The following is a 27,102-nucleotide window of genomic DNA, read 5'->3' on the forward strand; positions in this document are numbered from 1 at the left end:
GACTTTGAGTAGGTTTGGAAAAAGGTATGAAAATTAAGTGTTTTACAGCTGTGTTTTTTTTATGAAGGGGCTGTTGGATGGAAACATCAGTGGATTATAAGGGCCTAGAGCTCAGCGAAAAGTCGTGGGCATGAAAATAATATGTGAAGTCATTGATGCAATCACTTAGGAAGAGGATGAGGATGGAAGAGAGAAGCCCTCAGGGAAAGAGAAGGATTCTTTAGGAGCTGAGCATATAAGAAGGGAAGGTAACAAGGTGTAACAAGAAGAAATGGTGAGTAGTGAGGTAAAACCAAAATGAGCAATGTGATATTGCCAGAAATTATGGATGTAGTCCTTGAGTTCTTCTGAGCATGTTATGCTGATGAAAGATTTTATACTTTTATATACTCTGCCTCCACTGCCTACAGGGCTTTCTTCCTTTTCTCTGCCTGACAAACTCCTACAGCTCCTTCCAGACTTAGTTTAATTCCTATAGAACTTCCTCTGATTCCTTATCTCTCTGTTTCCTAGATGGGTATTTCCACAGTGCTGTGTCTCTACCTTTATCTTATCTCAATCATGGGGCACTTAGCACATGATAATCTGAATGTTTTATTAAATCTCTGATTCCAGCAACAGGAGTTCCTGGAGGGTAGTGACTGAGTCTTTTACTCTGAATCTCCAGCAATTAGCACAGTGACGGTGGAAAAGTACTTGGTTATTAATGGTTGGATAAATGTTTGAATAATGACTAGCCTCCCTTTTAAACTCCAATATTTGATTTCAAACTTTTTAATTTCTACTTGAGAGCTAAATCTAGCAGCACAACATAGAACTTTTCCTATATCTAAAAATTTTCACTTCTCAAACTGAAGTTCCATACTTTTCTCAAGACCTCCTCCTTCTTCTATCTCTGTTTGTGGTGTCAGTAATCTCCAATGCTTCAAGCTTAGAAACAAGAAATCACTTTTGACTCTTTTCTCTCTCTGAATGGTTGGCCATTTTTCCTGTCCATTTTCCTTCCACATCTCTTGACTCTAATTCTTGTTTCTTTTTCTTCGTTAGCAACTTTCCCAAAGACACGAAGCTACTCAGATACAGAGCCAGGCTTGGAACCCATTCTGTCTGACTCACCAAGTTGTAACACCTTTCTGGCTTATGCTTGAGTAACTGGGATCCTTTGATAATATGGGAAGCAATTCCAAAGAATATAACTTGTAATTTTCTGGAACACTTTGGAAAGGAAAATACTCCATAGACTTTTGTTTTTGTCTTATGTCTGAAACATAAACCAACTATTTTATGAGGCACTGACAGAGAAATAGATGGATAGACTGGTTTATTTTCCTCAATAGGACGCAATCTCATGACTTTCTAAAGACATAAAAGTTTATAAATATAATAAAGTATTTTTATCTAGAATACTTCTGTTAGAAATCACCAACTGCATTTTTAAGTAGGATATCTTCTAACTTCCACTCCCAAAATTCTATTCTACTCAGTTTTGATGTCTTCTAAGATTAATTTGCTTCCTAGGACTTTTATCCTAGCCACAAGGTAAAACTTATAATTCTGAATTTTGTACACTTATGTCTGAAACCTATGTGGCAGCCAGTGAATGTTCGGTGACAGAATGAATAAATAATTAAATATAAGCATAGCTTAGTAAGTGAATATGTAAATATATATGCACAGTAAGACCAATTAGCTGATCAATATTTTTTCTACTTTCTTACCATTTGGCTAGAAGATAGAGAGGAATTTACCCTATCACACCATGACACTAAGTCATCACTAATAACTGCTCCATTTCCAAAATCACAAATTATCTCATTCTTCTTTGTGATTGCCACTCTCACCAAATGTTGCTTACAACTTTTCCTCAAAGTCATTGGTTCCACTAGTTTATTTCCAAAATATATAGTTCAGGCTTTAACTTCTTGATGATTAATTAGCACTAGATGTGGACTCCTGTAAATACTGTAAAACTGAACAAAAATATATGAAATGACTAATCTTAGACAATGTACAGCAGGAAGTACAGTACTGTGATTCATGAGAGCAGGGAAAAAATGAGGTGATACCTATGACTGTCCCAGTCTGATGCCAGGAGGCATTTACTGGAACGTGGGATGCAGAGAGGAACTCCAAGCAGAGCATGGTAGTCTTAGTGCAGTGAGAGGAAAATAGAAGAGCTTGGAGAGGCTGAGGCTACTATAATGTATGGAACAGACCACCAGAAATGAAGGGCCTAAAAAACAACAACAAAAAAACAAGTGAACAAACTTCTATAGATTGAATTTTCCCCCCTAAATTTATATGTTGAAGCTCTATCCTCAAGTATGATGGTATTTGGAGATGGGGCCTTCGAAAGGTAATGGTTTTAGATGCGGTCATCAGGATGAGATCCTCATGGGGTGATTAGTCCCCCAATAAGCAGAGAGCTTGTTGGCTTTCTCTCTCCATGTGTGCACAAAGAGGCCGTGTGAGCACACAGTGAGAAGGTGGTCATCTTCAAGCCAAGAACAGAGCCCTTACCAGAACCCACCCATGCTGGCTCCCGGATCATGCACATCTGCCCTCTAGAAGCGAGAAAAAATAAATCTGTTGATTAATTTTCATGATAATTTGTTATGGAAGCCTGAGCTGACTAATACACAGACAAAAAGAGCTGTAATAGTGTGCTTTGAGACTCTCTTAGTTCTTTTTGCTGAATACTAGACTGTATATGTAATGAAACATGTACAAAGGCTGAGCGAGGAACAACTAGAAAATTATAACCTGAATAGCTTTCAAGGTTCACACAGGGCAGGGGCACATTCAAGTTCTGGTAGGCCAGAATACAGAAACATTGGGTGAACACCCAGTGTTTAATAAAGATATATTAGTAGTAAGGCTAATGGAGCCCTGGAGCAAAAACTATTTTAGACCCATTCTAATAATGTTTTTTTAAAATGATTGACAGAATCAACAGAATCAAGCTTACCTGCAAGCTTACCTTAACTTTCTGCCACAGCAAAATCCAAAACTCTTTAAAGAAGACAATATATCCAGCATCTGATAAAAAATTGCTATGCATGCAATAAAACAGAATAGTCTGACCAATAACAAGCAGAAATAATAGTCAATAGATAGCAACATAGAAAAAATAGATATTCAGGATGAGCAGACAAAATGTTAAAGTTATTAAGAGTATACTTAAAGACTTAGAGGAAAATATAAATGTAATAGGGAGATAGTTGACATAGAAAAGCTAAATTGAATTTCTAGAGCTAAAATATAAGAATATATTATATATAATAGTAATTCTCTTGATGAACTTAGCAGATTAGACACTGCAAAGGAAAATATGTTAAGCTTGAAGGCATAGCAATATAGACTAATCAAATTGAAAGACAGAGATAGAGAGGAAAAATTAAATGAACAATTAACATATTCTTAGTGACCAGGACCTATGGTTACATTACACATAATCCAATATATGTATAATTGTAATTTCAGAAAAAAGAGTCCGAAAAATATTTGAAGAAACAATAGCCATATTGTTTTCTAAAATTTGATGAAAACTGTAAATTCATAAGTCCAAAAAAGTCAACCAATTCCAAACACAATAACCACGAAGAAAACCACATTAAGGCACAATAATTAAATTAGTGAAAACCATTAATAAGCATAAAATCTTAAATAAGCATGGGACAGAGGAAACATATCAAACACAAGAGGACAAAAGTAAAAATAATTGCTGACTTCTTGTCAGAAACAATGAAGTGAAAAGAAAATGAAATATCTCTAACGTATTGGGTTGAAACAATTTGTTGCAAAATCATCTTTGAAAAAATGAAGTTGACTAAAAAGGCAGATATTGTCAGACTGGATAAAAAGGAAACTATAAGCTTTCTACTAGAAACATATATTTTAAATATAAAGGCACAAATTATAAGCATGAAAAAATGCCATACAAATACCAATCAAAAAATAAAAAAGAATGAAATGTCTAAATTAATGCCAGACAAAGTAGACTGCAGGAAAAAGAATGTTACCAGACATAAAGGGGAACATTTCATAATAATAAAATAGTCATTTTATCAAGAAGATAGAACATTTTTAAATATATATATACACACACACATATTAATAATCAAACTAAATAACATCACAATTATAATAAATATTGACCACTTCTCTCTCAGAAATGTATTGAACAAGTAGCTAGAAAGAGTAAGACTTGAATCACAATATCAACCTACTTGACTTCGTTGGCATTATAAAATACTTTATACAATAATGCCAGAATACATGTTTTCAAGTGTACATGCACCATTTCCAAGATAAAACATGCTTTTGACCATAAACCAATTATCTATAAATTTAAAAGGATTAAAATCATATAGAATATGTTTTCTGACCACAATATTTTTAATTAGAAATCAATGACGAAAAGACATGAAAAAAAAATCCCCAAATATTTGGAACTTGAACAACAATTTCTTAACTGTCCATGAATCAAACATAAAATCACAAGGGAAATTAAAATATATATATTTTAAAGATAAAAACAATCCTATAAAATTTATGTGACACAAAAAGACCGGTGTGTAGAGGAAAATTTATCATTTTAAATGCTTAAGTTACAGAAGAAAATGATCAAAAGTTAATGATCTAAGTAACCACATTGAGGAATTAGAAAAAAAAAAGAGAAAATTAAACTCAAAGTAAATATTAGGAAGCAAGTAGTAAAGATAAAAGTGAAATCAGTGAAATAATATCAACATAACACAGCATCAACTAAATAAAGATGGAATGGTCATCTCAATCTATCTAGAGGAAATATTTGACAAAAGTCAACATGTATTCATGATAAAAACTCTCTGCAAACTATCAGTACAAGGAAACTTCCTCAATCTTCAGAATTTATAGCTAACAGTATACTTAATGGTGAAACATTGTTTTCTCACTCTCACTGTCTCTTTCTCTCTATATATATCATATATTATAAGTATATTATACATGTTATAAATATATATATAATATGTATTATATATACACACAAACATATATAAATAATCTGTGTGAGGATAAGCAAATCAATAGAACTTGGTGTTTATCCCCATGAAGGCCTCTCCTTTAAGCTCCACAACTTTTTAAAAATAACTATATATTTTACATCTCTTCTTGGATGTCATAAAGATATCTTAAGCTCTATATTTTTGAAACCCAACCCACTACTTTTTTACCTAAATTGGAACCTTTTTTTCTAGTCTCTCTCTTTTTTTATTTCAGCATATTACGGAGGTACAGATGTTGAGGTTAGTATATTGCCCATTCCCCCCTCCCACCTCGAGTCAGAGCTTCTTCCTGTTCCCTAGCTCCTTTGTCATTCCTCCAGAGTTGTGCAAGCCAAAAACTTAAAGAGAATTTCTCCACTCCTCCTTCTCTTTTATTCTCCACATTGCCACTTCTTCACCAGGAACTTCCAGTTTTACCTCCTAATATACTTTGACTTCATCTACATTTCTCTTTTACTACCACGCAATCATGATATCTGCTGTCTGGACTTCTGTAAAAGCTTCCTAAACTATAATTTACATTTACTTTTAACTACCTCCATAGTACATTTTTGAAATGCAAATTTTATAATGTTAAATCTTGCTTAAAATACATCAATGTCTTTGTATTGGGTTTGGGGGAAAAATATAAATCTTGAAAGGGCTTTTAAGACTGCATATCTAGGCCGTCCTTGTCTCCCTAGTCATTTTGCACCATGCTGTCCCTTGCTCTCTCAGAGAATAATGGTCATGTTTATGGAGAGGATTCATTACATATCTCTCCAAAAATGAACAAAGACAATACATATCCTATGGCCACTACACACAAAGATGCATTTACCTCCCTTTTCCCAGTTTAAATATGACAAGTTGACATTACATATGAAGTTCTAACCTTTTAAGCTTGCACAACGTTTTAGATAGTCAAATTATTCATGCACATACATGATCCAAAAAGTTAGGTTCTGCATGTTTTTCTTCCAAAATTAAATGCATCATTTTTATATTTTTGATAAATAATCCATGCCTATATTTAGCTACCTTACTGTCAAATTGATAACTGAAAGGTTCACCTTAAAAGTATATTCCAGCATGTGTTCCTACATCGCATGTAGTTCCAAGATTATGCAAATATGGAAAGTTGCAGAATTATAGCTTAATATAGTATTTCTTTATATTCAGTGTTTTAGATAAATACTTCTCAACTTCTTGGTCATAGCACACATAACAGAATACATGCATCACACATTCCTATGGAATGTTCCTGACATTATATATGGATTCCTGATTGCTAGCTAATCTCTACTTTTTTCTCTCTCACTTAAAAAAAAGCATATTGCATAATAAGTGCATGAGGGTGACATTATTGTAGGAGTAATCTTAAAATTGATTTATAGTGCTCTAAAATTAAATCATTTTCAAATTTAGGACTTTACCTACTATTAATAACACATTACTTATGGTACATCTCACCAGTAAACTGGGCAAAAGATAATTATGACACAGAAGTATAAAAAATATTCTTTTAGAAGGCAACAGTTCAATAGTCTTGAACCACCACTATGTTCTAGCTGAATGAATATAACACTACTCATGCTCAACACTGGAGGGTAAATTATGCCCACATATATGCACTGATTTTTAAAACACACCTTTATTTTAAAACATGTCTCTATTGAATGTGTCCATACACTCAAATATCCATGTGCATTTCCAATAACACTGCTTGTAAATTCCTTAACCACCAATATTGGCGAGCTGAGGGCATGGAATTCTTGTTAACAATATACATTTCTGAAATAGTTATAAGACTGGGGAAGGTAATATCCTCTTGGCCCATGTGAAGGGAGTTGTGTGTGGTTAATTGTGTTAGTGACTCTGTAGTCACACAGCAGTTGTTAATAACAGGCCTTTATAGAGTCCAGTGGGCTTGGCTGGTTTCCTCTCCACTCCATTGCTGTCCCATTTCTCTGTGATCCCCTGATAGTGCCTTTCAGAAGAGCTGAGCCTTGGTCCTCCTGACCCCTATACAGTCTCTTCTCTGGCATCATCTAGCCTTTGCTTGAAAACTGGAGCTCACAGTTTTCTACATAGGTGTTTGTTCCCGTGGTGAAAATCTTCAATCTCAAAACAGCCTTTCCTTAAAACATGTCAAGTCTGACTTTATGCTATCGACTTCCTCCCATTCATAGATTTCACCTCTGAATTCTGGGCCATACTCAAGCCTCCCCAGCAGTCAACTTCTTCCCACAGTATTTCTTTGTCTATTCTGTTAGTTTTCTCATCTTTGAGTTCCATTTTTTTCCTGCTTACTCTCTTCAGTTCTTTCAATTATTTTCCATGTGCAGTGTTTCTTTAACCTCTCAAACAATGTCCCTCTAAAAGCGTGGTCCTTCAAAAGACAAGCTAGATGAATGCTATTCACAATTTTGGAAAATTTGGGGGTTCCTGAGAAAATGGCATAAGCTGAGGCAGACAGTGAGGGGACAGGTATGCAGGTAAAAGGAGAACCTATGGTACAGTGCAGAGCTAGGGAGGTTTGTGGCATCACAAGAAAGTCAGCATGGCTGGCACCTGGAGTGTGTCATGCTAATGAGTTAGGTGATTTTCTTTCAGGTTATCCAGAGCTTTCAGAGGTTTCCAAACAAAGCCGTCATGTGACAGGATTCATGTTTTAAGAAATCTTCTTTTTTCTTAGTGTTGTAAAGGGTTTTCAAAGAATAAAATTAGTTTAGGGAAACCAGTTGGAAAATGTGTTTAGGTGAAAGAGACAGTATAGAAACACAGATGGATCCTAGAAATATTTTTAAAATATTAACAAGACTGGATGAATAATGACAGGTTGTTTCTGGAATATGGGCCTTTAACAACATGCTTTGAGTCTAGATCCCTACTGATCCTTGGGAAAACACAGCTAATTTTCTCAGAGCGGTTTCATATGCAGATTCAGTCCACTGCTCCAGTCAAAGTTACTCATTAGGCCAAGTTTATCTTGAGATGCTCCTGGTCTGACTCTCTCTACTGTTTTCACCATGTCTTTCTTTGTCCTTCTTTGTATGCCACTGCTATCAAGGTACCCATCTTTCCTTTATCTTGTATCATAGGAAAAGGAAGATAGCATGCTTAGTGGGAAGAGGACCTACTGTGCAGATAGACAATCCCAGACTCATAGCCTAACTTTACCACTAACCAGTTGTATTACCCTTCTGACACTCAATTTCTTCATCTGCAAAAATGCTTCATAGTTTCCTTGGGGTGATATGTCTGGCATAGACATAGGCAAAGTCTGGCATATAAGTATATAGTCACATAAACAAGGTAAAGATATTCACACTAAGACATAGGTTTAGAATTTATAAAATATTTACAAAAAATAATGCTTAACCTCAGCAGGGGTCCACAATCTATGATGAGTTGTATAATTATTTCATTATATATTACAATGTAATAACAATAGAAATAAAGTACACAATAAATGTAATGTTCATGAATCATCTAGAAACCATGCTCCCCCACCCCGGTCTATGGAAAAATTATCTTCCATGAAAATGGTCTCTGGTGCCTAAAAGGTTAGGGACCATTGACCTAAAGGACTGACATCATTATACATATGAGGGGGAGAAACCAATGTTTGAAGGGGCCTGCATAAAATCACAAATTCATAAAGAAAAGGTATTTATAAACAAAACCTACAGAATCTCCACCAGATCTGTAATCTCCCCAGTGTGACAAAGTGAGTAATATCTGCTCCAGTGGTTGACATCTCATGGGCCATGGAATTGGAGAAAAACTCCATGAAAATTTTGAGCCTCTGGAACCTTGGAGTTGAGGGAAGCAGCACACTGCACCTGTGGAAAGTGCTGTAGACCCATGGTCTTGGTTTTGTCCCATAATCTTGGCTGTAGTGATTAGGATACAAATGATACCGAGCATGTTTATTCCAATGACAGACTAATTTTCAAGGTTTACCCCTCCATGACTGCACCATTACCAAGTCAAGAGGCATGGTTGGCCTCTGAATGAATTGTAGTTGGTTCAGTTTTGAATATTTAAACTTTAAATCTTGGGTTGGAAAAGTGGAGCAGATAGGGTAGATTGCATGGCTTGAAACCAATGTTTCACTGGACTGTCACGTTGCTTCTTGCCAGACACCAGTGCTTTCTCTCTAAGGAGGGACATTTTTAAGTGCAGAACTTGTCTGACATAAAGATGAACTGTATTCCATTCAGCCCAGGAGTTTCTCAAAGCCTAAATAAGCTGGAGAATCCCCTATGCTTGGTCTTGGAGATAGCTTGGCAGCTTAATTTGTACCTCTGAAGTCACATGGTCCTTTTGTTATTTTGTCAAAAGAAACTGAGTGTGAGGCAGGGCTTCCTGAATCCTACATTGCATTATATTAGCAGGTTGTCAGTGTCTCACCACCTTCCCTGCAAAGTAGCTACTGTTATAGAATCAGCAGTTTATACGAGCCATGTCAGGGATTGTTGCTACCCTCAGCAAAACTTGGTTTCCTTTTACCCTCTCACATAAAGGGAGGACCAGAGAAGCTACCCCAGGGAGGGTCCTCACAGGGGTAGGTGGGGTGTGTGGGTAATTGAAAAGCAACCAGCTCATGTCTCTGTGCCATTGTGACCCTATGTGCTAGGGAAGGACACACAGGAGACTTCAGCAGACTTCAATGCTATAAAGAGGACACAGGAGATGTTTAGCAGGTGCAAACATGAGTGGATGATGGTAAGCTGGGTAAACCCCATGGTCTCTACCTACCCAAGATTCTGATCTGTCATGAGGGTTCCTACGGAAGTGGCTCATGCCTGTTTAGCCTATCAGATTAATGTCAAATGCTAAGTTTTTCCAAATATATCCCTTATGGACTGGTTCTTTATGAATGTGAGACCATTCTTGAGAAAACAAACCATATAATTTAGAAACACATGAATCAGGGCTGCATTTCTGGAATATGGCTCCATTAAATCTCAAGATGTAACCCTAGTGGCTTATTTGCCAAATGTGTCCACTATACCCAACTCTTCATTAATTACATTTATTGATTCATTCAGCTACTGAAAACTTCCCAAGTAGCTATTAACACCCACCCTTGTATTAACATTTTGGTTACTATGAAGCCTTCCCAGGAAAATATGATAATGTGGTTATTCATCTGTATGACTTTTAGCACACAAATGCCTTGAAGTAAGGGGACTTTTTCTAACTTCTTTCTGGATTTCTGACCTGCCATGTATAGATACTGAGTAAATGATTTTAGAAGGATGAGAGAATGAATAAACGGAAGAATAGTAATGGTACTGATCTCTAAAAGAATAAAAAATGCATCTTTATCTTTTAAGCAGACAGATAATTATTCAGTAGGCCTTGAGAAAGAGGATAAACGTGTTCTCTGAAGGCCTGCATATTCTGAAGAAGGAAAGGATTTGTTATCTAGAATATGAGTCTCTTCTCTGCATAATTCTCCAATGAAGAGGCTCCACTGTGCAAATTAATGCGAGTCTTGTGTCTCTGGAATTGGCTGTATAATTTCAATAGTCATTTAAATAGCATTCAAGAGGCCATTCAAATAAATGAATTTTGAATTCTATAAAATTATGGCAATGAACAGAGATGGAAAATTTCTTGTTCATCTGAACACCCAACATTATTAAGCCAAGTATTATATAAATAAATGCAGATGAGTTTACTATACTCAGAGATCTCTGGAACTTTCCAGTCCTTGCAGCACCCCATAGGGATTTATGAACACTTAGCAAAGTATACAATATGCATATTTTATAATAAAAACTCTCATCAATAATATAATAGGATGCTTGATTATGTTGTCACTTTCAACTTAATGGAATGCATGATATCTATGGAATGAACCAAACACTTATCGAGCACATACCATATAACAGGCCTCTCTCTTTGGTGATACAATAATCAAGGAGATCCTGAAAGTGCTAATACTTCAGTTGGTGAGAGAAGACACAAGTGTCTACACACTATTTGACACTAAAAATATTTAAAGACAGTATCATACCATAATAGTAATTATAACTATTACTTTCTAAAAGCATGATAATAAAAAACGAATGATTTTGGGAAACAGCCATGCACCATCATCGTCCTTGCCTACCTTGACCTTGAATTTTACAGCTGCCCTGCTCATGGTTCCTGGGGCTGGCTTCTAATGGACAGGAACTTAGCCCCAGTAGTCCTTCCAGTAATATCTTATACTCTGCTTTGCTACTGTTTGCTTCTCATTCTTCCTGCTACTCCCATATCTACTGGGTTTGGGCTCCACAGCACTCTTTTAAACATATAGGTAGGTTCAGGTAGTCTCATTTACTCTTGATCTTCCTTCTCAGGTGTAGTCCCACCACTGAATCCAGACCATAGGTGTCTGCTATAGATAATCCTCATAGCTGAGATACCGGGTAGCTTCTTTCCCTTACACAGGGATATTTAATTTTATGATGCTGAAAACCTCATCTTATCATAGTTTTATATAAGTATCTTATTTTTACTATAATTCAAATTTGTATTTTTTTCTGACAGTAAAATGACATGACTCTTAAGTGAGAATGTGAAACTAGATTTCTCAGATTCAGAAGGAGTTCCATTTCAGCACTTACTTGAAACAACCAAATATTTCACTGGCATCTGGGAGTGAAGCCAACAGACACATGTGGTCAGTTTCTTTATGAGTAGAATAAGGGGATTTGGGTTAGACTATTTCTCAGGTTCTTTATAGTTTTAATTTTCAAAGACATTTTAACTCTGATTCCCAGGAAAGATGGAACCATATTGCTTTGGATTTCAGGATAAGCTCAATATTTTCAGCCATGCAATTTTATAATTAGAAGGAATTTATAAATTACCCATGCTTATCCTCTTATTTTACAGACCTCCTGGAAAAGGATGTCCAAAGGAAAATGACTTGCTCAAAATCATACATCAATTGTGTACAGAGCTGAACTTGGGTGTCTGGACTTTATTCTACTGATTTTCCCTTGTCCTAGGAAGACAGCTTGGAGGCATGTTTCTAGAGGCAAGTGCTAATATAATTTTCCACAAAAATATAGCAAATTCACACATACTAAATGTAAGCTTTTGATTTAACTGCTTGGCTGTTGTAGGAACCGTCGAGATTGGCCAACTATCAGATCCTTCAGGTTATGTCTGCTACCCAGTAAACTACCCATTTTTGTTCTTGCTTCTCAGTGACCATGTAGCCCCTGCTAGAAAAATGCTCTTAAACCACTATAAAGGTGTTGTGAATTTAACTTTCTAAATCTGTTTTTCTTCATATGTGCCTTTTAACTGAGGCATCATATTTAATATCTTAAACCTAGGGAACACTTTATTTTATATTCCATCATTTAACTTTTTGGAATTCAGAGATGACTTCTAAAAGTGTTTAAAGAAATCTTGGAAAAGGCCTAACTAACTCTCTCTAGGAAATACTGATGGCTTTGATCAAGGAATGCTTCATGTATATTGAAGGAACTTCTTCAAACTTATTTTACCAGTCTTTCCTGAATTTTCAAGTGATCATAATTTGAATCCATTTATTTTGAAAATTTGAAGTGATAACACACTTCTTGAGAACATTCTAAGGAATTGTGATGAAAAGAGAACTTTGAGTGTTTCAAGGCATGCTCATTTTTACTTGGAATCATAAAAGCTGTAGCCACAGACATTTTTGCAGTTCCATTCCTTCCTCTTTAGCTACCATTTCTAGATTTAAAACCCTGGAATAAGTACAATTTCACCAGTAATCATTGGTACCCAGTGTCAGCAGCTCATATAAAACCTGGGAAAATATAGTCAGGATTAAAGAAATCTGTAAAACTGTGAAATAAGGCCATAGCATGTAAATGCAATTCCTTTTACTGAGTACATAATTTATTACGAAAGCTCTTTATTTGTAGGAAATCTGAGTGACACTTTATTCTTGACAACTGCTTACTTTTTTTCTTACTTAGAAGAACAAAAATGGATAAAATGCTTCCCACTATGGAAATCCATTAATTTATCAATATATATCTTTATATCTATGGTTCATGCACACACCCCTATCCCCAGGCCCAGTTCTTTTTTCTTACTTTTCTTGCTAGATCCGAACATAAGCCACTTTCCTACAAACCTCTTCCAGAGGTAGAAATACCAGGGGTTCACACCTACCCATAATCCACCCCCACCGTCTCCCTCCCCCCATGTATCACCATGCTCACTTGAATTCACTGCTGCAAGTCACCAGAATTTGGCTTTAGGGCTCCCCTTGCAGTTCCACGTCTCTCCTAGTTTTGTGAGCCATGTCTGACTTTGTAGTGAGAGGAGTTTGGTCTTTTTCTGTGGTTATTTTCTCAGGAAAACATCAATGACTCACAATTTCAGGCAGCTTTGCAAACAGGAGCCCTTCATTTTCAGACTCCTAATTCTCAAAATACAGCACAGAGGAGTAAAGGTCACTAGCACTTTCACTTGGCCAGACTGCCTCACCCTCAAGCCAGTCCTCCCAGGCATACATCATTCTTGCATTTCTGAGCTTCCCAATTCTTTGTAAATGCCTGTGGTCACATGTTGAGAGGGGTCCTGTAGGCATCAGGCCTTGGGTGTGGACATCAGCTTTGGTTCTTCTAAGGTTGTCGTTCTTTGCCAGTCTTCAAAGCTCCATTTAGTTTCAGAAAGGGATGGCCCCAGTTCACCTTCTCAAAGTAAATCTCTGAGATATTATGTCATCCTGTCATTTCTAGGGTTTATTTCTGTTCTAGGGAAAGAGTAGGAAAAGGCCCCCTCATTCATTTCAGAGATAAGACTACCATTGGGGGATGAGACAGGAGAGGGAGTGGCGGATAACATATTATGTGGAAATTGATCATAGAAGAGCAAGGTGAGAAGAAAGAGAAGGGAAGCCTTGCCCTACACCTATAGGCAGATCTGGCTTTTGTTCAGATGTGAAGACTCAACAAGGATGATTAATAGAGCTTTATAACTCACTCTCCTTTTTAACTATGAATACCTTTTCTTCTAGCTCTGTCCCAAATATAGATTCACTTTGGTCCTAACAAAGGATTTGTCTGATTGATGTGCTATTAGTATTTAGGACAATTGAAAATACAAATACAAATCCTTTATACAGAGGTTCTAGGACAGGTGGCACCATGATGATGCCCTTGGTTTTTCAACTCTATTCATACCTGTAGATCCACTGGTAGCCAAGGTGCTGTCAAAGGCCAACAATAAGCCTATACCATGGTTGCTGAGAAGGGTTTATGTGTATAGGGTAGATTTGGGGGGTAGGGGATGGTGAGATTATGAGTTTGTAATCTCATAAATTTATTTAAAACTTTGCACCCAGGACAATGTGTTCCACAGCAAAACCTAGGTTGTCACTTCCTAGTTTATTTGTGGAGACTTCGTATTGAAAAAAAGCAATGAAAGCTCAAGTTTTTAAAAACTCTGGGTTTAGAACTTATATTTTTATTAATGAACCAAATTATTTATACTTCTATCAAGAATATAATAAGGATTTACTTGAAATCAGTTGGTCCTAAAATGTTCTGATTATTATGTAATACAGTGCTACTTGAAGAAAAAGAAAGGATAAGGAATTGTTCAAAAATTTGCATTAATTCCCAAAAAGTTTGATTGATCTGCTTTGGGAATTAATGCAAATTTTTGGATAGAAGTATAAATAATTTGGTCTGTTACAACATGTGAAAGCTATATTTGTCAATCTTATTTTGGTGAAAGAAATAAGTCTGGACTTATAGCATATTAATTTGAGAACAGCCTTAACTCTTGTGTCTCTCTGTATCACATTAGGAGAAAAGTTCATGATTTTTTGGTTCCAATTACTACATGAAAACAAAATAACAAAAAAGAGTAAATACTTAAATATAAAAATAAAAACATAAAAGAAATGAAAAAAATACAAAGGAAGATTTATCTATTTTTTATAAAGAGAAAAATGTTTCTCAATATAAAACCAAAGGCAAAAAGAATGAAGGAAATACCAAAAGATTTAAATATATATAAAAATTTTACTTTTGAGATAAAAATATTATAGTATAAACAATTACAAGAAAATCTCATTTGAGGAGAATTACCAAAAATGTCAAAAAAAGCCTATTATAGATCATAAGGAAAACCTGAAAATTATAGTAAAAAATGTACATAAGATATAGAGATATTTGCAAAATCGAAATACGAATAGATTGTAAATGTAAAATCTTTAATCTCACTAAACTAAAAAAATTCAAATTAAACCAAAAATAAAACACAATTTTCATCTATCAAGTTGGAAGTTGTTTTCAGATATTTTTCTTCTTTAACCAAAGGCTGGTATACACAGCTCAAAGTCTCAAAGGAACAGAGATTAAGAATCCAGCTGAGAAAGAGGGGAAGGAGAGAAGAGGAGGTAAGGCATTTGGAGGAGAAAGTTGAGGAGGAGAGGAAGGAGAGGAGGCAGTCACTCCTCAGGTCCAGCCTTAGGCAGAATGACAGAAACTTGGTGGATATGATATGGTCCTTCCAAAACTACTCATTGTGTTTCTAGTCTTAGTGGCGCCAAATTCTAGTTGACATGTCATGAATGAGACATATATCTCCTTCATATGTCTGGGAAAAATACAGGGTCTATTTAAGAAGACAGTGGGCACACTGTTCTTGTCTCCTTAGGCTTTTAACAAGGCACATTGAATAAGTACAAATCAAATGGGCACCAATGTTAAAGCCAATGACTCTACCTTTTCCTTCAAAATAAGTACCAAGAATCCTAGCAGTAAGGCCATATCTAAGTAAAATGCTTCAGGATGAAGAAAGCTGTGGTTGTTGCTGTTTCATTCACATTAAGATTATTTACTAACCTTCTTATAAATAAAGTATACCCAATCACTACAGTGGCCGGCCAGAATATGTGGCAGCATCCTAATTGAATAGAAACACATGTTACTGACATTATCAATCATAAAAAATAGTTGGCATAAATCTTGCTAATACATCTGCCTCACCATTTAAATGAACTGCCTCATATGAAGAAATGCTCAACATCACTCATCATCAGAGAAATGCAAATTAAAACCAAAATGAGATATCATCTTACACCAGTCAGTATGGCTATTATTAAAAAGACAAAAAAGAAAACAAAACAGATGTTGGCACAGATGCAGAGAAAAGGGAACTCTTATACACTGTTGGTGGGAATGTAAACTGGTACATCCTCTAAGCTGTGGTCCCCAACATTTTGGAACCAGGGACTGGTTTCATGGAAGACAATTTTCCACGGACAGGGGGGTAGGGGAGGTTTCTGCGATGATTCAAGTGCATTTCATTTATTGTGCAGTCAAACCTCTCTGAAAATGATAATCTGTATTTGCAGCTGCTCACCAGCGCTAGCATCACCGCCTCAGCTCCACCTCAGATCATCAGGCATTAGATTCTCATAAGAAATATGCAACCTAGGTCCCTCACATGCACAGTTTATAGTAGGGTTTGTGCTCCTGTGAGAATCCAATGCTGCTGATAATCTGACAGGAAGCAGAGCTTATGCGGTGATGCAAGTGATAGGAAGTGGCTATAAATACAGCTGAATCTTCCCCTCCCTTGCCCACTGCTCACCTCCTGCTGTGTGGCCCAGTTTCTAACAGGCTACAGACCATACCTGTCTGTGGCCCAGGAGTTGGGGACCACAGTCCTATGAAAAACAGTATGAATGTTTCTCAAAATACTAAAAATAGAATTACCATTTGATCCAGAAGTATCATCACTGGGAAATCTACCCAAAAAATCTACCCAAAAAGTCATTATATCAAAAACCTATCTGCACTTCTATGTTTATCACACCACTATTCACAATAGAAAAGATATGGAATCAACCTAAGTGTCCATTGACAGATGATTAAAGAAAATGTGGTATGGATACATTGTGAAATACTACTCAGCCATAAAAACAATGAAATCATTCCTTTTGCAGTAACATGGATGGAACTGGAGGTCATTACCTTAAGTGAAACAACTTAGACACCAAAAGACAGATAGCACATGGCCTTAATTATAAGTAGGGGCTAAATATTCTGCATGCATGGACATACAATGTGGAATGATGAACAATGGAGATTTGGAAGGGGTGGGAGGGGGTTGGATGATGAGAAATTACTTAATGGGTACAATGTATGTTATTCACATAACGGATACTCTAAAAGTTTTGACTTCACCAAGTACACAATCTATGGATGTACAAAATTACACTTGTACCCCATAAATTTATACAGATATAAAATAGACAAAGTGCCTTGATCTCAGTAGGGTAAATTTACTCCCCACCCTACCCCTTACAAAAAGACTTGACTCTAAGTAATAAAATAATAACCACTCTTTCTAAAGAATTCTGGAGAATTCTGCTAGCACAGTAGCTACACAGCAAAGACCTATAACACACTCTTTGGAGACAGGAAATTTGTGAATATGTGTCTTTTATTATCTGTGGAGTCACAGCTTTACACTGGACAAGGACCAAGGCTTTTCTGGGGATGGATTGGGGACCACTGGCTATCTCTACTTTCTTGGAGGGATGTGCACCTCTGCTTTTGTTGGGTAAGGTGCATAAAGGATTATTTATCAGAAAGGGCAGCGAGAGAGCTCACCCTTCCTTGTTTCATTTTCCTTTTTCAGAACCTGGTCTCTCACCTTGGGTACAGAAAGAATGGAGGAACCATTTGCTTTGAGTATGACAATGGGAAAGTCATAACCCAGCTGACCTTGGTAGAGCTGATTGTCCTTTGCCTGGAAATCCCACTGTGCTCACCTAGGGCTTATTCCACCTCCTACTGCTGATAACTCTTTTGGAGAGCTCACTCTTCTCTAATGCCATTGATTTAGTCTTTGTTCTTCCTTTGTCTTTGTGTCCTTCATGCTCTGTCTGCTATGTCTCTTCCCTGCACTGTAGAGTACATGGACCAATCACCATGTATTTAGGTCTCTGTCTTGTGGAGATAACAAGATTGACTGGAAGAGGATGAGCTTTGTGCCAGGCACAGACTGCAACTCGGCCTCATTTCATTTTGGATGTGGGTCTTTGGGTCAATTACATAAACTCTTTGCGGGCTAGTTTCTTTAATAACAAATGGAGATAGAATGATTTTATTTGCAGTGTGGATTTGAGAATTACACAATTAAGGGCATGAATCAAAATCAAATCATATGTAATCAGAATGTATGTAAGGTGTCTAGTGCAGTATTTGATGTATGATTGTCATTACGCATGTGATATTTTATATCATTTTCAGCTTCTTATTTATTTATTTTTATTTCAGCATATTATGGGGGTACAAATGTTTAGGTTACATACATTACTTTTGCCCCACCTAAATCAGAGCTTCAAGCATGCTCATCCCACAGTCGGTGTGCACTGCACCCATTAGGCATGAATATACCCATGCCTTCCTTACTCCTGGCACCTGCCCGACACATATTACTACAATATGTGCACAGGAGTGTTGATCAATTAATACCAATTTGATGGTGAGTGCATGGGGTGCTTGTTTTCCCATTCTTGTGATACTTCACTTAGCAGAATGGGTCCCAGCTCTATCCAGGATAATATAAGAGATGCTATATCACCATTGATTTTTGTGGGTGATTAGAATTTCATGGTATACATATACCACATTTTATTCATTCACTCATGTATTGATGGGCACTTTGATCGTTTCCACTTCTTTGAAATTGTGAATTGTGCTGCTATAAATATTTTAGTGCAGATGTCTTCTTTTATAGGTCCTATTTATTTATTTTTGTTGTTACTGTGATTGCCTTTGGGGTCTTCTTCATAAATTCTTTCCCTAGGCCAATGTCTATTAGAGTTTTTCCAACATTTTCATCTAGAATTCTGATAGTCTCATGCCTTAGGTTTAAGTCTGTTATACATGGTGAGTTGATTTTTGTGGGAAGTAACAGGTACAGCTCTTGTTTCATTGTTCTGTGTGTGGCTATCCAATTTTCCCAGCACCATTTGTTGAATGAAGATTCTTTTCCCCACTGTATTTTTTGTCTGCTTTGTCAAAGATTAGATGATTATATGAGAGTGGTTTTATATCTGGGTTCTCAGTTCTGTTCCATTGGTCTTTGTCTCTGTTCTTGTGCCAATTACAAGCTGTTTTAATTACTATAGCCTTGTAGTATAGCTTGAAGTCTGGTAAATTGATGCCTCCTGATTTGTTCTTTTTGCTTAAAATTGCTTTTGCCATATGGGGTCTTATCTGGTTCTATATGAAGTATAGAATCATATTTTATATATCTTTTAAAAATGATATTGGTATTTTAATAGGGATTGCATTAAATCTGTAAATCACTTTGGGTAGTATAGACACCTTAACAATATTGATTCTGGTGACACACAAGCATGGTATGGTTTTCCACCTGTTTATGTCCTCTGCTATTTCCCTCCTCAGTGTTTCATAGTTCTCCCTATATAGGTCTTTCACCTCCTTAGTTAAATATGTTCCTAGGTATTTTATTTTCTTTGTTGCTATTGTGAAGGGTATTGAGTCTTTGATTTGGTTCTTAGTTTGACTGTTGGTGTATAGGAATGCTACTGATTTCTGTACATCAATTTTGTAACCCTGGACTTTGCTGAATTTGTCTATCAATTCCAGTAGTCTCATGGCAGAATCTTTGGGGTTTTCTAAATATAAGATCATATCGTCAGCAAAGAGCGTTAATGTGACCTCTTCTGCCCCCATTTGGCTGCCCTCGATTTCCTTCTTGGAATTCCTGAATAGACCAATATCAAGTACCAAAATAGAAGGGGCAATAAAAACCTTCCTAAAAAGAAAAGTCCTGGACCAGATGGGTTCACACCTGAATTTTACCAGGCCTACAAAGAACTGTTGTCTATCCTGTAGAAATTATTCTACAACATTGAGTAAGAAGAAATCCTCCCCCAACATGTTTTATGAAGCCAATATCACCTTGATACCAAAACCAGGAAAGGATACAACAAAAAAAGGTAAACTACAAACTAATATCCCTTATGTATATAGATGCAAAAATTCTTAAAAAAAATCCTAGCAAACCAAATTCAGGTGCTTATCAAAAAAAATAATCCATCACAACCAAGTGGGCATCATTCCAGAGATGCAGGGATGGTTCAACATATGCAAATTTATAAATGTAATTCAACACATAAATAGCAGTAAAACTAAAGACCACATGATCTTCTCAATAGACACAGAAAAAGCATTCAACAAAATTCAGCACCCTTTTATGATAAGAATGCTTAACAAAATAGTCATAGAAATGACTTACCTAAAAATGATAAAAGCCATATATGACAAACCTACAGCCAACATTATGCTGAATGAGGAATAATTGAAAGCATTCCTGCTTAGAACTGGCACCAGGCAAGGTTGGCCTCTATCACTACTTCAATTGCACATACTGCTGGAAGTTCTAGCCAGAGCAATCAGATGAGAGAAGGAAATCATTTTCATATTCATTGTCTTTTAATTCATGTCAAACCCCATAGATGCTAGTATAGAGCTAAAACACTGGCTGAAATGTGATCTGTATGAAATTTGAGGTAATTGAACTTTGCTGCTTTCCTATTGTACGGCTTGAGGAATTTCCTTGAACTCTCCATCTTAATTTTATAATCTAAATATTAGTATCATAATAGTAAGCATTCTATAGCATTATGGGAAGATTAAATGTGATTTGTATAAAGGACCCCATCTAATAAATATTCAATAAATATTAGTGACTGCTCTTCAGATGGTGCTGAGTGATATCAAGCCCAGTGTGACTGTTTCTACAAGTTGGATTTTGCCTCCCTGTCTCCCCAGGGCTCACTTCTTGTGTGTAAAATCAGGGGAGGGAGCAGGGGAGGCCTTAGGGATGCCATGGGCAGATGCCCTCATGTACAGAAGTAGAAGCTGAAGCTTAAGGAGCTGTGGGGCCTGGCCCAGGCCACACAGGGAGCTAATGGCCAAGCCTACTGGAGTCCTGGCTGTTTCACAGTTCCCCAGCGTCTGACCTCTCTGCCACCTCTCATTTCTGTGCCTTTTGACCTACAGGAGTGCACAGCAAGGCCTTTGACAAATAAACAGTGGCCTAGAGATTAAACTGCACCTGAAGCTGGTTATGCAGGTTCACTTAGCTTTTGAACCAGGAGCGGAAACTCAGCTATACCGAGGCTGCCAAGGGATTAACCCATTCTCAGACTCCGCCTGTGAATGATTGCCCACTTAGCAAATATAAAATCTAAATCTCATTCAAAGAAACACAAACTTGCATAACTTATAAAACAAACAAAAAATAGAAATAAAAAACTAAAAAATAATCAGAAAAAAACAAAACATATTTAGATATGCAAAACAATTCCAGATCACCTTTCCATTGTCTATCTTAAACACTATACAGGAAAGGAACATGATGGAATACAGTGGAAAGTGTCATTTACTGCAGGACTTTCACACAGAAGTAACAAAGTATCATCTTCACAATTTGCTAGTCACTATTGAGCACCTGCTATGTGTAATACGTGCTGTGTTCAGTGAAGTGGCCAGGAACAGGTGATATGACACTTGGAGACAAGGAGAGAGGTCCCTGGGACATTTATGGTGACTGACCTTCTTTGCTTGCCTGGGAATGAGGGGTTTCCCAGAACATGGTACTTCCAGTGTTTAAACCAGGCAAATGAAGAAAGTTGGTCACTTTATCCATGTCATGAAAACTGCATGAAATATGCAGATAAAAAATATTTCTGATTTTTTATCATTGTTGTGCACTGATTACATGGTAATCAAAGTAAAATTCTACGAGTTTGGAGTAGAGGATAACCATTTTATTATGGTGGATAACTAGAAAAGACTTGTCAGTATGGTGAGTGTGTTTGAAACAGACAGAGGGTCAGCATTAAGACACTTTAAAGTGAGAATAGTTTGGGCAAGACTGCGGAGAGAAGAGAGCACAGGCATCCAAGAGAACATGGATTGCATGCGTGCATGCATGCACACACACACACATATGCACGCACATACACACTAATCCTTCCATAATGCTGCCCCTTTCAGCTGATGCTACAGTCATCATTTAGATGCTCAGCCAAAAATCTTGGATTCATTTGGAATCCTTATTCCTGCCCTCCCCTTACCTGCACCCGCACATACATATTTAATCCATTTGGAAATCCTGCAAGCTCTCCCTCTAAATGGACCCTAAATACCATCACAACCCCAGCTCTTGCCACTGTCATCCCTCACTCAGTCTATTGCATTCCTGGCTGGACTCTCCCATCACCACTTTTCCTGCCTTTTTCCTACTCTCCACCAGAGGCCTGAGTGCTCTTTTCAAAGCACAACCTGGTTGTACACTTTCTACTTTACTGACCTCTGTTTATAGCTTGGTAATAAGTTCTTTACCAGGAAAATGAAATCCAGACTCTTATCTTGTCTTATAAGGCCTTACACCATCTGGGCCCTGTCTGCCTCTCCAACTTTACTACTGTGTTCTCTTGTGGCATAACAAATTACCACAAATGTAGCAGCTTGAAACAACAATCATTTATTAGCTTACAGATCTTTAGTCAGAAGCCCAGCCTGGCATGGCTAGATTCTCCCTAGGTCATCTTGAGCCTGAAATTAAGGTGAGCCTAAAATCAAGATCTTGGTGAGACTGAGCTCTCTCTTCTGGAGCCTCTAGGGAAAAAGGCCACCTCCAAACTAGTTCTATTGTTGGAAAAATTCAGTTTCTGGAGACTGTAGACTGAGGATCTTGTTTCCTGGCTGGCTGCCAGCCAAGGGGTCACTCTCAGCTTCTCAAAGCCACCTACGCTCCTTTCCAAGTGGTCATCTCCATTTTTCACTAAGCAATGGTACATAGAATCCTTCTTGCTCTCTGAATCTATGTCTTTCTCTTCTGCCACCAGCTGGAGAAAACTCTCTACTTTAAAAAGCCATGTGATTAGCTCAGGCCCACCCAGATCATCTCTCTTGTTGAAGTCAACTGTGCCACAGAACATAACCTACTTGTTGGTAATAAAATCCTTCATATACAGTGTCTGGGATTATGCAGGGTGTGTACCTGGGCAGAGGAAGTGAGAATCTTAGAATTCTGTCTATTGTTTCAAACATTTTCTGAATCTTTTCATTCACTCTACTTTAGTCAAATTGGGCTTCTTTCTGTGCCTTGAACAAGCCAACATAACTTCTACCTCAGGGCCTTTGCATTTGCTACTTTGTTTGGATAAAGCACTTTCACCATGAGGCCTTTCTGCCCATCCTACTTAGAGAGCGCCCCTCTGCTGCTTCATGGAAATTCCCTTTCTGTTTAATGAGCTGCTGACACTTATTGCCAGCTGCATATTGTTAACTTACTTCCTGGTTTATGTGTTCATTGTCTTTTGCTGGACCCCTCCCTCCATACAGGCACCCTGAGAGACAGGACTTGTCTTGTTCACCGTTGTGTCCCCAGTACCTACAGAGTTGTGTGGCAGGAGGGTGCAGTGTTTAGCTGCGGCTAAAGGCTTTGAATGACTGGTGAAGAATTTGAATGCCATTCTAAGATCAGTGGGTCTCTCTTGGAGACACCAAAGGTCATGGAGAACACGAGAGTACCACAAGAGAGTTTCAACTCCAGGAAACCCTGTGATGTAGTCTCCTATGTTTAGGGCATGCCGAGCCTTGAGCCTAGAGAAGGGGCTCCCTATTGCTTAGGTGGGGTGACCTGGGAGACCTACCACATTCACACTCTGCCTCCCTGATTTCCAAGAGGTTATAGGAAAAATCTGCTTTCCCACTTTTCCCTGCCTAAAAGACAGAAGGATGAAAAGATAATCTGAGATGTATGTGTATGATGCTGGCTCAAAGGAGAAAATAAACATACTTTCAGGAATAATAATTCAATGTGAGTTTCTGGATACCTTTAAAGGAATGGCCAAGCCAAGACAAGACCTTCACAATTGCCTTTCTTTCTGTCAAGTCTCAGGTTGTGTCTTCTTCCAGACCTGGAACTGGGCACAGTGTGTGTGGATGTAAGTTTCCCAATCTGCAGTTCATTAAGACCTTCCTTTGTTACAATATTATTTTTAAAAATCCCTGTTGGTTTGTTGTGAGGGAAAAAGAATTTCCCCTATGTGACACATATTGGGTACATGTGTGTAATAAACTTTAGGGTTTTAGCACCCCTTGGCAATTACATTTCTTGCCATATCAGCTGTTTTAACACATTTTCTTTTAGTTATTTGGGTTTTAATTGTATTTATGCTCAGACACTAGCATATGGTATTAGACTCCAAATTTTGAGTAAAATTTGTTTATATAATTTATTGTGAAATGTTGTTTTTCCTCATTTCCTATTAAGTTTTCCAATAGTTTTATTGAAAATATATTGATGGGGAATGTATTAAGATACCTTTAACATTCTGAACTTTGGAGCCTTGCTTAGGTAGTATCGAATTCTAGCACCTACAAAGTTATGTCACCTGCTAGAGTTTGATATCATGTGTGTGTGTGTGCATGCACAAACATATATATATATATTTATAATCAGTAATACTTTTTATTTAAGTTCAATGGGTGAATAACTTCAGCTATAAATATGTTCATGCACGGACTCACTCATATGGTATAGCAGATATGTGGTCTTATGGCAAACTTTTAGCTGAGTTCATATCAAAGTAAATTTTAAAAAGTGGTACCTGTTTAGGAGTTTTAATGCTCAACCAGGAATTTCCTCTTTGGTTCTCTCCTAATAAACAGAACTCACTGATGTGAAGTGACAAGAATTTCAGGGTTTGATCCCACTTGTGAGATTTTGCCAAGACTGTCTATGTCTCCTGGGCTTGAGACCAAAATACATAATTAATTTTTTGCCCGGGCCTGTGGGAGTACATACAACTTGTCATAAAACAAGCTACTGGCATTCTTACATTTTGAGGGTATTTGTTTCACTAGGAAGATGGAGGAAGAAGCTATTAGTAAAAATCTGTTGATCTTCTTTCAGAAGAGGGAAAATTGAGCCTTAGGGTGAAAAGGAGAAGGTTCAGAAAGAATAGCTGATGTGTCTGTGATAATCATGTTTACATGGGTAAGAGGTGTCAAAGTAACATTACTCATGGGACTGATTTGAACATAATGTTGCAAATCACTTTTAAGATTTTCTTTGGACTTCCCCATATTTTTGGAGGTTGGAGTCAGGATTACTGGCTTTGGTAATTAATCCTTCCCAGCCTGCATTCTTTGCTACTGAGTGTAAGAGTGATTCAGGGGCCCAACCTGCTAAATCAAGATAATGTTTGACCTCTGGAAGCAGAAGGCTTTTCCTCACTTAGCTGGAGAAACTAAATCTACGAGTATAAGTAAAATCAGCAGAGTTCATATTTGAAGAGCTACAGAGGGAATTTAGAATAACTATCTGGACATTTTGAGGGTACTTTGAGAATATAATATAAAAGTTATAAACTTGGAGGACAAAGTTATTTGTGTGTTGTATGTGAATACAGACATGGGGCTTTTAAAGAGCTATAATATTTTCAAAGAAATCATTTATTTCAACATAAGCTTATCAAAGTTGATCTTTCATGGCTGCTGTGTTTGCATGATTATTTGCCTAGTAGAGCATTATGCTAATATCACAGCTATGTACAAAGAAACTCCATAGGTTTGGTTTGGCCTGAGCTAAAATGTGTGTGAGATTATTTTACCCAACATATTATTGTTATGTGTTACTTTGCAATTAGTTCTAGTGCCTTTAGACAACCCCTCTGACTCTAGTAGGATTGTGTAGATAAAAATGATCACTGTTTTTTGTTTTCAAGGAGGGAGAATAGGATCACCTTTCTGAAACCAGTTAAATTTTATAAAATGTTAAAAGAAGAGTGGACTCTTTTAAAGAGTTAAGATCAAAGTGGTGGTGTTCTGGAATACCCTAAGCACTTGGCACAGAATATAGTTATCTTTTAGTATCCATGGGGGATTGGTTTCAGGACCCCCATGGATGCCAAACTTCATAGATACTCAAGTCCCTCATACAAAATGGTGCAGTGTTTGCATATAAATTACGAACATCCTCCATATACTTTAAATCAGCAGTGCCCAACCTTTTTGACACCAGAAACTAGTTTCAGAGAAGACAATTTTTCCATAGATTTGGGGGTGGGGTATGGTTTTGGAATGATTGAAGCACAGTACATTTATTATGCAGTCAAACCTTTTTGCCAATGATAATCTGTATTTGGAGCCACTCCCCAGTGCTAGTGTCACCCCCTCAGGTCCACCTCAGATTCTCGGGCATTGTGTTCTCATAAGGAACGTGCAACCTAGATCCCTCATATGTGCGGTTTACAGTAGGGTTTGTGCTCCTATGAGAATCTAATGCCACTGATCTGACAAGAGGTGGAGCTTATGCAGTGATGGGAGTGATGAGGAGTGGCCGTAAATACAGATGAAGCTTTGCTCACTGCCCCGCTGCTCACCTCCTGCTGTGTGGCCCAGTTCCTAACAGGTACTGATTAGTGGCCCTGGGGTTGGGAACTGCAACTTTAAATCATCTCTAGGTTTCTTATGATACCTAATACAATGTAAATGCTATGTAAATAGTTGTATTGCATACAAATTTTGCATATTTAGGGAATAATGACAAGAAAAAAAGTGTGTACATGTTCCATACAAACATGACCATCCATTTTTTTCCAAATATTTTTGATTCAGGGTTGGTTGAATCTATACATGTGGATCTCACTGATACAGAGGGCCAACTGTATGCACTTTAAAACTGTTTGAATAAGTAAATGAAATTAAATGGTGATTTTCTGTTGTTTTAAAAAATAATTTTGTTAGTCATTCAAACAGCATACACTCAAGGTTTTTGAGACTAGAGAGAAGAAACATGTTGATCAAGTTTGCCCCGTATTTTTCCAATTCCACAAATATTAAAGCCTTCCTATTTCTTTGAAGTTTAAAGATCAATTTGAGGAGGGATGAGCCTAGAGGGGAAGAAACATCTTCTGTTTTGAAAAACAAACAATACATTAGATATTTTCCCTGTTCACTGAAACTCATCTGGCCTTATAGAGAAG

This window comes from Microcebus murinus, chromosome 3, assembly GCF_040939455.1.
Source record: "Microcebus murinus isolate Inina chromosome 3, M.murinus_Inina_mat1.0, whole genome shotgun sequence".
Lineage (NCBI taxonomy): Eukaryota > Metazoa > Chordata > Mammalia > Primates > Cheirogaleidae > Microcebus > Microcebus murinus.